This window comes from Mustela lutreola, chromosome 4, assembly GCF_030435805.1.
Source record: "Mustela lutreola isolate mMusLut2 chromosome 4, mMusLut2.pri, whole genome shotgun sequence".
NCBI classification, from domain to species: Eukaryota; Metazoa; Chordata; class Mammalia; order Carnivora; family Mustelidae; genus Mustela; species Mustela lutreola.
The window spans coordinates 152,476,771-152,495,641 of NC_081293.1; the positions used below are offsets into that span (position 1 = coordinate 152,476,771).

The 18,871-nt window shown below is 42.8% G+C and overlaps 1 long non-coding RNA gene across 2 annotated transcripts in view; it reads right to left on the reverse strand.

The window, feature by feature from the left end:
• Positions 1–18,625, reverse strand: part of LOC131829522 (uncharacterized) — a 193,542-nt gene extending 174,917 nt beyond the window's left edge. For both annotated transcript variants that reach the window (XR_009352890.1, XR_009352889.1), the window contains exon 1: positions 18,340–18,625. This is a non-coding gene — a long non-coding RNA (uncharacterized LOC131829522). The remainder of the gene's footprint in view (positions 1–18,339) is intronic.
• Between the last annotated feature and the right edge of the window lie 246 nt (positions 18,626–18,871).

Below are 18,871 nucleotides of genomic sequence, written 5' to 3' on the forward strand. Positions count from 1 at the left end.
GAAGTCTCTGAAAAGCAAGGATTAAGTCAACTCATCATAAATTCCTCCTGCTCGAAACCAACTCACAGAAAACTTTTTTTAAAAATATAGTTTGTCAAATGCTTTGCGTCTTAACGAAATGCCAAAATGGGGGAGTCATAAATTATCTGGTGGAACAGGAGGCCTCTCAGAGAATGAGGGATGCTGGAGCTCTGTGTTCAAGATGAATTGCTGGAAAATTCTCTATCTTAAAAATTGGTTCTGTTCTTTAGCTGTATAGATTTATGCAACATTCAATGTTAACAGCCCTTATGTGGATGTCAAATGCCAAGTGTAAACAGAAAAACAAGAAAAAAACACAATTCTTTGAGCTTATTCCCCTCATATGTTCCAGATCCAGGTCTGCCAAGCAGGCCTCCCCCTGCCCTCCTGGCATCGCTCCGCCACTGCTGTTAATAGTATTATTGGTGTTGGAACACAGCCAGCTGTCTTCCTTTCAAACCAATTTGTCCGAAAGCATGGATTACTGTGTTAGGTAATCTGTCACTTCTCAAAAAGACCAATCTTTAATGTCTCTCCTATGCATATTGCTCTCCAAGTATTTGAAGGCACAGGGATACCATACGACGCCCTGCATATTCACCTCAGAATAAGTCCCCCTTGTGTGGTACCCTCTCAGCTAAACAACAAAGGCATTTTAAAATACAGAGCTATACAAATCTTTCTCAGGTTATTTATGCAATAGTAGTAGTAATGTAGACATTAACAGCAGATCTACACCTGTCAAGGAAAAAATGATCCCATAAAATGCCTAAAAATCATCTGTGACTTGATCACATGAATAGTTCCTATGAGGAACCTGTGAAGTCAGGTTTTCCTTGGCACTTTCCTCAATGCCCTGCTCCAATTTGTCAGTACAGACTGGGAATAAGAATTTTTTCCCTTTTTAGGTACATGTTTCAGCATGTCCTCCATAGAAAATGGAGAAAATTTTCAAGGAGAATGTTCACTGCTTGGAAGGCTGATTCCTGGTCACACATTTCTCTGAGAAAGTTTCTCAAACTTAAGAGACCCAAGAGGTTGTGGTAATATTTCCTATATGCTCTGTGTGTGTGTGTGTGTGTGTGTGTGTGTGTGTGTGTGTTTGAAACTGCATTTCTACACGTGCAACAGAAACCTGATTCTACCAATTTAATCAAATGGGAATTATTTCCCAGACATAACAAGAAGTCCTGAAGTGGCTGATCGGGGCAAGTGTAGCAACTCCTCAATGTGAACCAGTCCCCAACTTGCTCACCTCAATCTCATGATTCTTACCATGGTCCCACGATGGCAGTCTACCTCCAGCCCCCTGTTCTGGACTGAAAGAAAGGGGAAAGGAAGAAAGTGACAGCAGCCTACGCCAGAAGAGCAAAATCTTTCCTTTCAATCCCCAGCAAATTTTTACTAATATCTCACTGGAGAGGCAGAAACACTTTGCAGCTGGGTCCATCGCCACCCCAAACAGGCTTAGGTTTCTCTCAAATGAGGCAAAGGGGAAGGGAGGTGCTGGGAAGGTCTCCAGAGGAGTCTACCACAGTGCATCCTTAGTTACCCATCTCTATCCAGGGGAGAGGGCCACACCCTGACTTCCCCAGGACTCCAGTGAGTACCTGAGGCATTCACTCTCTAGGGGGGTGAGAGGGAGGGGTGGCTGGGTGATGGACACTGGGGAGGGTACGTGCTATGGTGAGTGCTGTGAATTGTGTAAGCCTGATGAATCACAGATCTGTACCCCTGAAACAAGGAATACATTCTATGTTAATAGAAAATAAATAGATAAAAATAAAAGGGGCAATTTTGACCAATTCCTAGGAAGTTAAATCCTGAGTTATATCGTGCCTTGTGCAAAGCAAGCAACAATGGGATTAAGGTTATTAATTCTGCAAGCAAGTAGCTTCAAGATTTTCTCTTACAAGATTGACCATAAAACAGGAACCAAACACATAGTTATTAAATAACACCACCACAAACCTCTCAATAACACTCTTCACTTCCTCATTAAAGTTGTCAGATGACACGATCCTGTGGAGAAGGACAACCTCCTGGTCCGACATATGGGAAGAGGTCTTCCTTAGTGAATCAAAAAGGCAAGGAAGAAAGGAAAAGTGGGAAGATAGAAGACACTCCGCTTACAAAACAAAATAAGGGGGTGTTTATTCGCCTTAACAATTTTTAAGAGAAGAATCCCAAATGTCTTTACAGTAGCTCAATTCACATGCCCCTTCAGAGGAATGTGTCTAATTGCAAAAATGTCACCAGATACCTGTACTTTATAAAGACGTGGCACAAGATCAGCAAAACGGTAATGACCCTGACAGCCGGATAGGAAGCTCGGTATCACCTGCTGGTATCACTTTTATTTTTTGGTTTAAAAATGTATATGACTTTTTAAAAGGTCTGCCACTAGAAAACTAAAATAAAAGTTCTCATTTCCTGGGGCGCCTGGGTGGCTCAGTGGGTTAAGCCGCTGCCTTCGGCTCAGGTCATGATCTCAGGGTCCGGGGATCGAGTCCCGCATCGGGCTTTCTGCTCAGCAGGGAGCCTGCTTCCCTCTCTCTCTCTCTGCCTGCCTCTCCATCTACTTGTGATTTCTCTCTGTCAAAAAAAAAAAAAAAAGTTCTGATTTCCTTTGGAAAAAAAAAAAAAGTTTATCACTCCCTCTTCTAACTTAAAAGGGGAGTGTGCTGTGTAGAGAACATATCCAGGTCAGCCAGGAAATATAGAACAGGGACTCATTAATTCATAAAACCTATTTTCAAATGCAGCAAAAATGGTTTCTGTTGTGAAAAATGAGCACTCTTTCGAGAATATTTAAAAGCTAAAGATGCATTACTGTGGTTAGGGACCACTTGTGATGTAAGAGAAGATTCTCTTTGGAAATTAAGTCCCCAGAGAGCCTCTCTCCACCTGGCAGCGGGGCCCTAGCTCCTTGATGTTCAAAGCATATGACAAGTGCTGTGTTCTCTTCTCCAGCATTGCTCCTCGATAATAAGTGGAAGGAATTCCACCCCTTGATTTTCTAAAACAAACTTTTCAGAGGGAGACCATGGATTGGACACAGCTGACTTTGGCAAACAAACCACACTTCCTATTACTATGCACAAGAACATTTCTCATTCGTGATTTATTAATAAACCCAACCATTCTTTAATAATTCCAACAATTTAATGCATAAACGTTTTAAAACACTCATCTACCCCAGATTATTTCCTTTCATCTCTCCATCCACACGACCCATTCTTTCTCAGTCATGCCTCTAATCACTGTAGGAATTCTAAAGATGAAATCATTTCCACACTGTTTGCCCTGAGAAATCCCTTGTCTTGGAGGGTGCCTCTACTCACCTCCCTACCTTCCCAAACCCTCTGTACGTTTCCTCAAGTTCAGAGACACTTATTACTTCAGAGGAACATTAAACATTTTCATATCCATTCACCCATTCACTGGCAATGAGAACCAACTCATCACCATTTCCCAGATCATTAATGGAAGATCTCTTTCCAAAAGATATCATCCCCCATACACAAGCCATTTCTATTTTCTATTTTCAGATAATAAATCTAGCACTAAACAACTAAACCAAAGGTCTCTGAGATGAAAAACAAGTTGGTAACATCCATTTAATTACCATCTTGGAACCCAAGGCCTATGATAATTTTTAACAGTTGCAATTTTTTTCCTGACGGTTCTATTTGGAGCACTAGGAAAACACTTCAGTTTTGTAAGTGTAATCATAAGGCTAAATCTGCATTGACAAATGAAAACAAAGTGTTAGCTGGAAAGGAGAACTTTGTACATCAGGATAGCTTGCAAAGCAAAACAGACCTGTGAGCAGCTATACAACATTTGTACTGTATAGATGACCAAATGTGTGGTGAGAAATGGCAGATGGCTTAGTTCTGGTTAACCATTCTTGTCCTTGTATGTACGAGATGTAAATAAAATACACATGGCTAGGGCCAGTTCTGCCCTTGGGAAGATAAAAGCACCAAAAAAGAAAATGTTGGCAGCTCTCTGTGCACCACCAGGGTGGTTTAATTTGTACCATATTTTGCCACATCAGCGGAAATGGGGACCCCCTGGAGCTATCTGTGACCCATGATGAAGGCAATAGTGGGAGAAGGGAAGGGAGAAAAATCTCGCAAAACTACACACGGCTCTGGTCGCCAGGCTGACGCGGAATTGTGAATCCATAAAAACCTGTTTCGAAAACATGTTTTCACAACTATAAAGCAGAATAGCTCTTCCAGCCCTGAAAGCTCCCTCTCCTCAACAGTCCTGCCATTGGAAATACGAATCCTCCAGGGTCCCGGCGAGGGGTAGCCCTGTTCATAGAATGCCTCCAGTATTAACAGCCTATTTTTATGCTTTAACAGAAAAAAAGAAAAAAACATTTGATAGCCACCAAAGAGGATTTTGAAGGAAACACCCTTTGTTTTTAAGAACGTCATACTTTATGAGAAGCTTCATGGGGAAAAAAGGGAGAGATCCAAGACAGGGCACATGTAATAGATATCAAACACAGAAATTCCCAAGAGGAAGGCCAACACATTACAACATCCTTGGAAGAAGAGCTTGTCTTCGAGAGATGCTAACCAGGGTGATGTTAGTGCCTCGAGTTTATTGCCATCAGGGCAGTCTGGCAGGAAGCAAGTGCCAGGACTTGCCTCATACCCTCATGAAAGCTCAGAGTTGTTCTGTTTACAACCAGACATGTGTAGGGACCAGAGCAGTGCCAAACTTGTGCCAACCGAGCATCAGCACCTATTTGATGTGGTGTGGTCATGCCGGGCGCTGCTCGGGCTCCCTGGAATGATGTGCTGAAACACAGGCTGAGCCTGTTCCAAAGAACTTCTCTAGGAAATTCTAAAGAGGATGGGTCCACAAATGCAAAGGGGGAAAGATCTGATGGCAATGTTTCAGGGAGGTCACACCCCAGCAGCACTTGCAGACGGTATGGCCGAGTCATCGATCCCACCAACGATCAACATGCCACAAAATCCAGCAGCTGTCAGAGGACAAGACCAGGGGGCCTGGGGGAGCTCTCTTTAGCCCATGTCTGGCCTCCTCAAGCAGCGTAGCAGGAGAGTTGGCACCGTGTTTTCTAACATTATCTATTACTCTCCTTGGGACTGTGGGTACGTTAGCTACTTCGCTTTATTTTGTTTTTTTATTTCCTTCCCATTTGTTTCCACCCTCTTTGCATGAAATCAGTAAGACATAAGACACCATAAGTATAGTTCTGCAAAGCTATCTCAGCGAGGAGCCCTAATGAGATTTCAGAACTTGGTCTGCTAGTATTTCACTGGGATCCAGGGCCCCCGGCAGGGGGACCCCTAGCAGCCACTGAATTCTCTTGTCTAGAATCCACCTTACCTCACCTTTATCATGACACATTGGCAGATCTCTGACAGTTCTTGCAGCCTGAAGACCGCAGGTCTGAGAAGGACCCTACCTTAAATTCTCTCAGGAGGGAGAATCAGCTATAAGTCAGCAGCAGAGAATCAGTTCATTGAAAACTAATGTGCTAAAAATCAAAGAACCCATTTATCAGAATGCCCAATCCACAGAGTTTTCCAAATTGACTAATTTATTAAAACTGGTTTCTTTCAACTATTTATAGGGTTTACAGATACTTCTATTGAGCAGAATGATCCTCAACAGCTGTTGAAACAAGATTTCTGCAAAGTTGGTATTAATTCCTTCATTTTTCCCTTCATAACAACATGGTAAGGAATATTCCATGGGTCAAACAGAAAGAATCACAAGGTAATTTAGTCTCCTTATGGGTATTTTTAATATTAACAAGATATATTTCATCGTTAATAACTAAATTTCATCATTTACAAGGCGATCTTTTGGCTTACACTAATTTATCATATTCTTTTATTTAATGTTCTGTCTTGTTCTGAGTTCAAATCGAGATTCTGCCCCCCTCTGGATAGCCCTGGCCAAGCAGCTTCACCTCCCTGTGCTGTATTCTCCTCAACCGGAAAATGGAAATAATTACAGCCTCTCCTTCACAGGGCTGTTGGGAGGATTAATCTAGTTTATTCATAATATATATGAAGTGCTAGAACACCAATTGATGTAGAGTAAGCCTTAAATGAATGTAAACTACTATTATAATTTTTTTTAATATTGCATTAAAGCACATCTTTCAACACTTAGGTCACCTTCAATGGATTCTGAAAACTCCTTAATTTGATTCACTCTACACCCACCCCCCGAACCCCAGGAAATGTCCTTCCTTGCCCCTCTTGTACTGTGATAGCACCTTGAAAAGACCTCTAGGAAAGCATGTGTTTCCATCTACGTCCCTCTGGACTGTCTGCTGGTCGCCGTATGCCATGGAGTCACCGTGCTCGCCAGCACGACACTCAGGGCTTGATGCTTGGTGAGCTTCCCATAAGCCTTTGCCAAATGAACTGGTAAATGATACAAATGGACCCAGCACACCTTAGGATGGGTCACTAGGGTCTAGGCTCTGCCCTTTTGTGTTGGCTCTGACTGCTTTCTGTTTCAAAGGGTGGCCTCTTTGTGAACTCTTGCCCTCATTCTAGAATACACACTTTTGTGAACAAACAGTTTCCATCGCCACTTAACACCAGCCCCCTTCCTTTGGAGCCAGGGAACGGTATTACGTTACGAGGCATTCTCATTCTCAGAGGTGCCTTCCTGAGATGAGGTGTAAATTAATGCCAGCCTGACCACTCTGGGTCATTAAAGACCAGATGGTAATTTTTGCAAGAGGAGCAACTGAACCTTACTGGCCTGGCCCAAGTCCAACCTGGATAATTACCTCCCGCCTACACAATATCCCCCCCTCTCAATGTAGACCCAGAAATGATTTTCATTTCTCCCTCTGAAAGCTAGCCAGGCAGGACTGTGCTGGCTTTTCACCCCACTGCTGCGGAGCAGGCGCAGGGTAGCAAAGCAGCTTTCCTCTGGGGGATCTGCAAAGTGCTCGAGGACCAGAAGGGTGGGCAACAGAGATCTACAGGTTTCAATAATATATTTGGAAAAATAAGACTTAGTCATCTCAAGTGAAAATACTTCATCTCCACTGCATTTTTGTTAAGCTACAGGAGCAAGCAGAGAAGGAAGAAGTCTAATTTGGACACGAATTGTCTTTTATTGGAATTATAGAAGTATGGTTCATCCCCAATCTAGGCAGCCCCTGGCGCGGGTCCACTTTTGACATGAAAGCTACCTAAAGCAGGCTCGGATGGGTTTTTGCTGAAGCAAATTCCATTTCTTACGATTGGGGGGGGAAGGGGAGGGGGATGGCAAGAAGCTTGGACCCTTGTTCCACATGCAACTGCCTACACAGGAGAAGACCTGATTGGCAGGACGAATGGAACAGATCAGCCTGACCAGGAAACATCCAGGGCCAAGCACCAAGGAAGGTCAAGAGCACCCAGAATTGACTGATTGGCACCAAGATAAACAGACTGAACACTAGGCATAAATGAACAAGAGCTGGTTAGGAACACCATCCCCAGGTGGCCTGCAGGTCCTGACCCTTTTGCATGAGATTATCCAGAGCATGCTGGATCCACTTGAAGGGGGGAGGTGTTCTTGAAGTGGTTTACAGTTATGTATTGGCTTGCCATTCTCAGAAGAACCCGAGGCCCAAAATTCTCTACGCCTTCCTTTGTGTCCTTGGCCTAAGGTATAGTTTGTCTGGAATGGCCTAAAGCATAGTCTCTCCACCCAGAAAAATGTCATCAAAGGACCACTGTCTAGCTATTGCAGGACCGTAGGGGAGCCCCGACTCGCCCCCATGGCCTTGGCTCAAACCTGGCTCGGAGAAGCTATGTCCTGAGTCGAGCTAATACTTAGTAATAAAGCTTCCTGGGAAAGCAAGACTGCCAAAGTTTAAGTGGTGGGTTTTTATGACCAGGATTATGGTCCATTAAGGGACAAGGATGAAAACACAGCTCGTTTCATTCTGATCTCTTGTCTAGGCTGAACCACCATTCTATTTCCAATTAAATTTCCACAAGAAAAATGCTGATGTTTCTCCTCCAGAAACAAGTTTCTGGCACTTTCCCAAAAAACCCACCGTGGTTTGAAGCCACAGGCTCATAGCATTGAGATTCTGTGGCTTTGTTCTCTCCACAAGGATAAAAGGCCTATAAATGATAGAGGTTTTCAACTATAATTTGTTGCATTCAGAAAGAGAATACATGAAATATATTCTTTCTCTGAAAGGGACGTGGGAAAAATAGGCCATCTGATACTAGGGAAATGAGGGTTCTTCGCATTGATGATCTTCCTGAAGGGAGCCATGGATAACCGGTCATAACAGTGAAGCCACAATGACCATGAATTATAATCCAGCTTCTACCTTAACTTGCCCCGTTGCTCAGGGAATGGGCATGAACAACCCAGTTTCTCTATTCTTCTCACACCAGAAAATTCCAGGGGTGAAGAAAATTTCCCTCCATTCTAGACATGGTGTGGTCCTTTTGGGGAACAAGGTGCACAGGCATCTTAAGGGCATTCTGGACAAATCCTAATGGGTAAGAACATTGGCAAGGAGAAAAACAGGAATTTCTATTAAACAACTGAGGCCTGGGTCTGCCCCACCCTTCGGGGATACTGACATCATAAACTACTCTAGATTTTTCCAGTAACGAGTAAAAAGTAGCTTCGTATCATGTGCTAACATAAATTTCAATCTAACCAAAAAAATCTCATATCTACATAAGAAGCCTCTGAAAGGCTATTTGAAATGAAGTAAATGAAAAAAACCAATAAGCTGTTTTTGTAAGAAATACTGAAGAGCCATATCAAGAAAGAAATCTAATAAGTTGTAAAATAAAGCTATCTTCAGGAAAATATGAGAAGGTCCAACTTTTCCTAAGAAAGTTAAGCAACTGTTTTCAGAGAATAGTTTGTCAAACAACAAGATTTCAAGTAAATCTGAGTTGAAAACAAAACAAACCAAAAGTCCCAACACCTAGCTTATGCATGTCCTATTATGTCAATGCACATCAGAAAACACCTCTTTCTAAACATAAGAAGGAAAATATCTTTCATGGACAACGAGAAGCAGATACTTTTAATTAAAAAAAAAAAAATAAGCACAAATACAAATCTCAGTAACAACTATGGCCTGAAGCAAATGTTTTTCTGTCTCTCCCCTTCTGCTCCTGTGGCCCACTCCAGAGCACACTTGTCCAAAATTATTATTTGGTTTATCTCTGGATAATAAAGTATGAGGTACAATATTTCCATGTGGAAGATTTTTCCTATTTAAGCTTTAAGATCTTGAGGATGAGGGCAAAGGAAAGATGTCTATAGACTATGGCCTTGGGTTATCGCCTGGCTGGTAATTATGTGAGGAAATTTTCCTGAGTGGGGCTTCCTTCTTCCCACAGCTGTTCATAGAAGACAGAGGTGGTGCCCTGGATATACAGAATCTGAAAAGTGGGTGTTATTGAAATTTGAGTGTGAAATCTATTTTTATGTCATTACTTATGGACAAATTGCAAATGGCTACCAACACACACACACACACACACGCACACACACACACACACACAAAATCTTCTTCCAAGCTACCATACCCTAATAATGACTAAATGCGCTGCTGGAATTTCCAGGGAGAAGCAATATTTGTTAGGAGGATCTTTTAGCTGGTGGCCGGGGCCACCATAACACAGTATCACGGACCAGGTGGCTTAAATACCAGAACTTTGTTTCTCACTGCTCTGGAGGTGAGAAGTCCAAAGTCAAGGTGCCAGGGGTCATGTTCGGCGAGAGGTCTTTCCATGGGTTGCAAGCGGCCATCCTCTAGCTGTGTCCTCGCGTGATGGAAAAGAGAGAGGCAGAAAAAGAAAGCGAAATCTCTGGTTTCTCCTCTTATAAGGACATAAATTTTATCAGATCAGGACTCCACCCTCATGACTTCATTTAACGTGAATTACCAGTCTCCAAATACAGCCAAGCTAGAGGGTTAGGACTTCAACCCATGAAAGGGAAGGGGGGTGAGGGGAGGAGGACATAGTCCATAGCAAAGGGGTAACATTTAAGCTATTTAATTATGGGGCATTAGAACCGATGCCACATCTGCTCAGACTGCAACTGGACTGGGCATACCAGCTTTACCCTTCAGATCTAGAAGAAATAAAAGAAGCAAAAGTTCTCCTCTTGGCCTCCTCTGGGGGGAAAAAAAAAAAGCCTATAAGAGATGGCTTCCCTTACACGGCACATTGCCCAAAATGTAAAAATAGGTCTTCTCCATTCGTGTTTCGTGTGTAGAAGTAAACACATTGCTTTATCCATAGAAACATTTTAATTCATCAACTTATGAATAGTGTTTCTCCGGAAAGAGGGAACCTGTAGGAAACTTTCACTTTATAAACAGCATGGTTTTACCAGGTGCATGTATTATTTTGTAATCAGAAAAACAAATAAATATTTCAACATTTGTTTCACATTTTGTAAATGTAAAGAAAGTTACATTTCACATTTGTAAATATGCCCACCCTTTAGTCCTTAAAATTCTACAAGAATGAGCTAGGCTAGCTACAGAGTTTTGGGGGGGCTTCCTATTAGAATTAACCTATTGCACAGAGAGCGGATCTATTCTAAACATAGGAACAACCTTTCACTTGTGGGGATTCTTTATTTCTTGTTCCTAGGTTGTTGTCTTTTAACGATAAGAATAACAAATTTCTGGGGCGCCTGGGTGGCTCAGCAGGTTAAAGCCTCTGCCTTTGGCTCTGGTCATGATCCCAGGGTCCTGGGATCGAGCCCTGCATCCGGCTCTCTGCTCAGCAAGAAGCCTGCTTCCTCCTTTCTCTCTCTGCCTGCCTCTCTGCCTACTTGTGATCTGTCTGTCAAATAAATAAATAAAATCTTTTTAAAAATAAAAAGAATAATAAATTTCTGAATGAGAGACTGAAGGGTTGAAGAAGACAATTCTAATGACATTCGAAAGAGTGGTGGTCAGGAGCTCCCCCCCTGCTCTTTAAGCATGGTTACAGTCTCTCACCCATAAGAAATGAAATCACCCCTTCAATCTCAATATTTGAAGAAAGGAAATCTTCTTGTCCCTGAAGGAGATGTTATATCCACAAGGCAGACAAGGAAGACGACTGAGATCTCGTTTCCATATGGAATCCTGCTTGATGTTTGTACTCATTCCGAAACCTTCCAACTCCCTAACAGTTAGCATCCCATTCACCAAATGCCAGAGTCACCTCCTGGACCTTGGAACATTTCCAAATTTTCCCTGAGGGTTAGGCCTGCTGAGAAGACCTGAATTTAACCACAGCTAGACTACTGATAGCCTCTGACATGCTCCATGAAATACTGTGCCTCTGGATCACTGTCTATTCTATTCCTTATAACTGAAATGTTCATCTAACTTTCTTCCTCACCTGGCTCATCTTGAAAAGGCTTCCTCTCTTTTCCCCCTGCTTCACTTCTCACATTCCACTTTGAACAATGCCTGTGGTAGCCAGTAGATTTGTGTACAAATAACTGAAAACCCATCTAATAGGGAAAACCTATCAAATGTGCTTTGGACCAAAGCACAAATATGAAGTCTAGAAGTGGGTGAATTCAACACTTCCAGCAGCTCAAATTTATTATTGAAAAGTCATACTTATTCCCTCTTTCAGCTCCACCATCTTCAGCATTTTGACTTTTCTTGCTAATTGCCTCATGGTTGTAAGATGGCTGCGAGAGCTCTAGCATCATGTTTCCCCATAACTGTTGCAATTAACAAAGAAGGGGATGATCAGAAGGCTTTCTCCCAAACATGTTTTATACTTTTTGTCTGGGAAGTAAATCTGTCCCCATAGACATCCTCCATGTCTCATTAGCCAGAGTAACAGTTTATATAGTTTAGAGTCTATTATAGCTTACGATAGATTAAATTACTATTGTTTAAAAAAATAAAATTGCTCCTTAGCACATAGAGACCATTTATTTAATATCTTTGGAATTAAGATTACTTTGTGATGGGGCCAAGGGTACTAAAATGATCAAACCTCTTGTCATTCAAAGTTGTGGCACTATTATTTATTCCTCAGGATGCTAGGCAGCTCTGAACTACAGGATGATAATAAAATAATTTTCTATTTTACATACCAAATTGTGAGGTCCTTTTATCTTAACATCTCTTCCAGAGGTAAATAATACTATAGTTAATTTATTAGGTTGAACAGAGGTTCAAAGAGAGGACATCCCTTGCCTGAGTCTACGTAGCTTATGTAGCTCAAGAAGGGCTGCCCCTCACGCCTACCTAACTGTTCCTCCTCCCATCCTGCCCCACTCTTGTTCCCCCTGGGGCCTCTCTGAGCTAGAAATACCCAAAATTTGGGATAAGATTCCATGAAATCCCCTAATCTTACCACTCTAAGTGAGCTCTGCCAAGCAGTTACAGAATCGGGGCAGCATCTAGACTGCCAGAAGAGACTGGAAGTAGTCTGTCTCGCCCCTGCCACAAAGCCGACTGCCTGACTCGTTGCAAGAGAACCTTCCAGGGTTCCATGCAGCCAGGCAGACCCTCCTTATTTTAAAAGTGAAAGATTAAAAATATTTGGTTAGTATAATGAAACCCAGCAAGTATTAAGTAAAAGTGTTTATTTAGATTCCCCAATGGGTTGGCTCCTAAATAAAACACAAAATTGGACCAAGATGTCTCCACAAAATGCAGCCACTTCGCTGACTAGTTCATGAAATAAGACAAGAAGAGACTTATACGTTGTTCCAAGTAAAGATAACAGATGCGGACCCTTTTTAGACTTAAACTCATATGTCCTATTATTAAGAGCATTAATAGAAATGTTCCCTAAATGTTTATAAGGTGTTTACTCAGTTTCCATACTGAAAATCAAGGCATCTTGGTACTGAAAATATGTCATGCCCAACAATCATACAAAACGACTACTTCTTCAGTTTATAGCCTCTCTTAATCTCTTTGTGGAAATCTCCAGACCTCAACTACATTCCTTGAAATTTTACAGGGCACCAGAGGAACAGAAATCAGGTCAAAATGAATATGTGTATTCAGAAACGCACTGAGATTTTTCCAACTTTTCAGGTTCCTCATACAAATTAATCTTCTCTAGGGCCCTGGTGGTCTCTGAATCACTGCTTCCCTCCCCCATCTTGCAGCACCCCCATGGTATTCTCTTGATAGGAATAACTGCCAGATCATTAGGGAAGAAGAAGTTTATTGAATCAAATCGGGGGGGGGGGGGCATCTGCACAAGGTCAAGAGCAGGTACCACCAGCTTTACATAATTTTTGCATCTGCACTGATTTGATTTAAGGCTAGAACTGGAATTTATTGGTGAGCATCACATTATGAAAAGTGGTTTATACCATATTGTCTCATATTTATTATGATTCAGTCAAAAGTAAATTGTACACATGCCATCTGCTGTGAGCTGATACAATGGAAAGGAAAAATGGCTCTTGAAAAGCACATTTGTTCTCCTTTCCATTGTCTTTAATGGTTTACTTTGGTGGAAGAGAAATCGCTTTAATGTTAAAACTGTCTTTTCCTGTGGCACTGATTACCAAATGAAAATCATCAGAACAAAACAAAAACAGAAAAGAGAAAGAAAAAGGAAGTTGAATCTGATGTATTAAGATAGTGGTAAAAGAGAAGAATAGAGTTGTTTGAGCAAAATATGTGATATGGAGAAATTGTTTAGGATCCTCCCCACCCCCCGCCAAAAAAAATGAGTAGAAATGCTGGATAAAACATTCTAGAATTTCAAGTTCCTAACAACAACAACAAAGTTATTCACTTCCTGTTCCAGATTCAGATTGTATCTCTATCAGGAGTGGGCAACATTTCAAAAATGACCTGAGTGGCTTGTCCCCATGTAACCAGCATCCTCAGGGAGGGAAGGGAATGGGCGCCTACCCCACTCTCCAGCAAGGTGACAATGAAAAGCAACTGAAAGACCTCCGAAATCTTCCCTGGGTTCCTTTGTAGAAGGCAAATCGGGCATTATTTATTTTTCTATACCAGTGTTGCCGTTTTTCCGCAGAAATTTGAAAGTCCCTGGTCGATAGATTTGAGAATCCGTAACTCGCTCCCCAAGCTGACAGGAACATCAGGATCTCCTCTCAGACTACAACCAGTTCCCAGATTCTAGCTTATTCCTCCATTAACATGCTCTTTGTTGTGGTGGTAATTTAGTCAAGTGAAATCAAAGGCTGAATGCATAAAGTTTACTTCTGAGTCCACTGCTACTGTGAACAAGTTGAAGACTCATGGTCAGAGGCATCCCTAGGAGCTGCGTCAGAGATAGGGCAGTGAGTACAGTTTGGCCGTTCCTTCACCCAATTCTTTTTATAGAGGCCCCTCTTGAGTTCACAGACACACTAGATGCTTCTAGTTGGGTTTTGCTTTCTTTTCTCTGCTTCTTACCATTCACCATGTGGTTCATTATCTTAAACGGTCTTTTTTCAAATGTATGGGGGTGAAATGATACAATGTCTGAGATTTGCCTCAAAATATTCCCAGGCATGGGGGAAATCAAGGAGCTGTAAGTGAAATAAGATTGGCTCTGAGGTGGTAATTTTGGAGCCTGGGTGATGGGTACAAAGGCTGAGTATTATATTCAAAAGTTCCCATAACAAAAGATATTTAAATACTATTGTTAGGAAATGGTGTTGTTGTTTGGGGTTTGGTTGTTGCCTCCCTTTCCTGCTGGAGAACTGACCTGCTGTTGGACACCTACGCTAAAGTCTGGTCCACTCTGATGGCTGTAGCTCAGTGGCCCTTTGCAAACAGAGTCAGGGTACAGACGCTTCATTTTAGATGCTGCTACTGATCTGTGAGCCAAAGCCAGCACTAAGTCCTATAAAACCCATACTGTAGGAGTCCCTTCGAGGCAAAATTCCATCTATTGCTTATAGAAGACCACTTGGAGAGAGCCCTCGGCCTGTCCACCCCACACCAGCAAGTGACTCATAGAGGATGACCTGGTGGAGGAGGAGAGGCTCAGGTCCATGGAGAGAGGGAGAGAAGGGGGAGGGGTAGGGAGGGGCAGGAGGGACGCCTAGCTCTCAAGGGAATTCTTCCTTTCAGCTCAAAAATGGAAAGTTCAGTCTATGCTGGTATCTGTCAGGCATCTGGCAATCAACGGGTTAACTAGGGCTCTTATAACATAAAACACTGAGGATGGAAGCCCTGAGAACTGGAGAGCCAAAAAAATGGAAGTATCTGGCAAATATATCTTGAATTAAAACGAATCTTACTTTATTTCTTTTCTCTTCCCCAATACTCCCAATAGACATTCTTAGTTGAAGGATCTCCAAGATCTTGATTTTCAAAATTAATCCCCTCTGGATCTGTTACTAAAGTGCGGAAAGTGCAATTATTCCAGAACAATCTGCTTTTCCAGGCTCTTGAGACTAGAACATCCGTATGTTCTCAAGGCAGCTCAGCTCTTTGTAGACAAGCCTCAGAAAAACAGATCTATAATTGGAAAGTAACTCGGTGCTCTTCTGGGACTTTGGTCCTTTGTATCTCAAATGTTTTATCTCTAGTGTTGATACAAAAACCTGTGCCATTTATTAAAAAAATATATACCCACTAGCAAATGATATCCTTATAAAGGTTAATGTCATAGCTGTTAGATGAACACATAGGTGTTCATCATCTCAAGAGTGATCTCCAATTTTTTTTAATCATCCACCCCATCATTGAAAAAAATGTAGGACACCTACCTAATATTTTCATCTTTGTTTACCAATAAGTTATCACCTTAGAATAATAGGAAAATAGGAACAAAGCAGTCTAGAACAGTAACTCGTGCCCCCTTTCAAGCACTTTACATATGTTCACACTTCTGATCTTCACAACAACCGGAACAGGAGGGTAGTATTTTTTTCATTTTGCCAATGAGGAAGCTAAGGAACCAAGAGAGCAAGGAATTTACCCAAAGGAAAACAACTGGGAAGTGTCAGAGCTGGGATTTGAACCCTGGTCATCTGGTTCTAAAGTTCATCTCTCAGCTAGTAAGTTAGTACAGGAAGGACAGGCTAGACCTCAGGAGGCAGAGTTGAGGAACTGCCAAAGGATAAGATCTTTAAAACTGAAATCAGAGTTCTCACCATCTTCTTCCAGCCTCCCCCGACACTGTCATCTTGCCCACTCCTGGGGAATTCCTTCCATCACAATAAAATAAAATGGAGACCAGCACTGAAAATTCCCCAGGCAGACAAAATCATTCAAACACTAAATGTAACTTACTTAATGTAAGAGAAACTTGGGTTATTTCTTTTTTTTTTTTTTTTAAGATTTTATTTATTTATTTGACAGAGAGATCACAAGCAGGCAGAAAGGCAGGCAGAGAGAGAGAGAGAAGGAAGCAGGCTCCCCGCTGAACAGAGAGCCCGATGCGAGGCTCGATCCCAGGACCCCGGGACCATGACCCGAGCCGAAAGCAGAGGCTTTAACCCACTGAGCCACCCAGGTGCCCCGAGAAACTTGGGTTATTTCTTGTAAATGCCTCTGATAATAAAACAAAAATAAAACCAAAAACTCAAACTCATCTTCCTAAAATGGTATAAGATGGTCACTTTTCACCAACCCCACACCATCTGAAAACTCTGGCTGTGATAAGAAATCCTTGTCAAGTTCAATGACGTCCTCCTCGTCACGTCCTAAGCCATCTGTAACATGGATCTGGGCTCTGAATCAGGTTTGGATTTGAAGATTCCCAGTTCGTGAACTGTACTTCTTGTGCAAAATAAGCTCTTACTAAATACTAGCTTACTGACCTGGTTTTAATTTTTATTATTTCTGGAATTTTTGACACTACACTTCTCACCCAATTGGAAACCATTGACCTAAAAGTTACTCCTTTGGAAGCTGGCAGAAAGCCCTCTGGGAGGGTTTGGGGGTTATGGATTCTGTAGATTACACACGGGGTTCAGTGCAACAGGATGATTCCAGACCTTTGACAAAATAAATATGTTATTACATCATAATTGATGGTCCAACATTCTCACTGTCTTCCTAGCTACATTACTGGGTCCTATGGCACTCCACTTATATTATCATTTGGTCTCTGAAGAGCTTTGTCTTGTATTGTCAGAGAAAAACCAACCAACTAAACAGGTGCTGAAGCATAAAGTGAAAATTCAGAATTCTATCTTAGAATCACAGGAGAGAGCTCAAGAGATCACCAGCACTAGGCCACTTCTCTGGCTTCATGAAGCACCATACATTTCTACCTCCTATGGGCATGAAATATATTGACCAACTAGAAATGCTGGCTAGCCAAGGAAAGCATTCCCACGGCATAGGTCTTCCATTTCCTTTCTCCACAATAATCAAAGTCAACACCCAGGGGGTCTAGGGAGAGTTAAAAGTAGAGATAAACTAGACTTCTTAAATACCCAACCCAAGGCAAAATGAAAGGGTGATAATCTGGTGAACTGGACAAGTCAGGCGAGGTTGTAGGCATCACAAATGTTCCTGTTGCCATCTCCTAGGAGACGAGAATGATAACTGGACTTTCCTAAGTGCCTCCTACATCCAGACATTTCGCTTTACATCCTATCATCTCAAGCAGCTTGAAATAAGGAAACTGAGGCATGAACCAGATTCACATTAGGCCTCATACTTCTGCAAGGCCCTATATAATGGGGTCCCTGCAACTCCACCCCCATTGCTCTTTGCCTGGTGCCAGCTGCACTTTACCTTCTGCTGCTCCTCTAGCATGCTAAGCAAGCACCTTCCTCAGGACATTTGCACCTGCCACCTCTTTGATCTGGAATATAAATCCTTAGAAATCCACCAGCTCGATTTCTGGCTCCATTCGGATCCCTGCTAAGCATCACCTCCTTGAAAGACTCTTTCCCGACCTGTGTGTTAATGAGAGGACCTCACTCTACATTCCGTATTTGCTTTATTTTTTCTTTCAAAGCCTGAATCATATTATTCCTATATATCTGATCACGGGATTCCCACCTCCGGGGGAAAAAAGGAAACCATAAAGTTAGAGACAATCTCCAGTGTGTCCTGCCATGTACCTTGAATGCCCACGGGGCTACCTTCTGGGTTTGAGCATTCAGTAAACACCTTCCAAACACAAATCCTCCCGATTCCAAAAGCGCCCCTCGCTTGCACCTTCTCGAGAACCATCCCTGCGGCTGATTCCCGGGGCTCACTGCCCGAGAAAGCTAGTCCCACCCACGCCCCCAGGTCTTCCTCCTTCAGACAGGCCAAGGCCTGTCTGGAACCAGCGTCTGGCGCCTCGGGGTGAGGCTGAGAGACACGACCCGGGCCCCGCACAGCACCGCCCGGCCCTCTGCTCCGCTTACCGCTGGCTGCGTGGGCAGGCCCCGGGTTCCCTCCCAGGGGCGCCACCTCCTCTCCCCCCCTGCCCTGGGGCCCGGTTTCTCCTCTCTGAAGCCATCTGCGCAACGCTGGGTGAGCAGACACCCACGGAAAACGCCAGGAACATTTCAGACACACAGCAGGCAGACGCAGCCATGTCAGCATGGAATGTCACGGCCGAGGCCAAGAAAATGAAAAACTGCCCAGCGTCAGTACCCCCAGAAAATTCCAGAAATCCGGTCGAGCCAAAGCCGGCCTTTAAAAGGCGGTGAACGTTGGGGGGCGCCTGGGTGGCTCAGTGGGTTAAGCCTCTGCCTTCAGCTCAGGTCATGATCTCAGGGTTCTGGGATCGAGTCCCACATCGGGCTCTCTGCTCGGCGGGGAGCCTGCTTCCTCCTCTCTCTCTGCCTCCCTCTCTGCCTACTTGTGATCTCTGTCAAATAAATAAATAAAATCTTTAAAAAAAAAAAAAAAAAAAAGGCGGTGAACGTGAAATCAAATCCTCTGTTCAGGGTG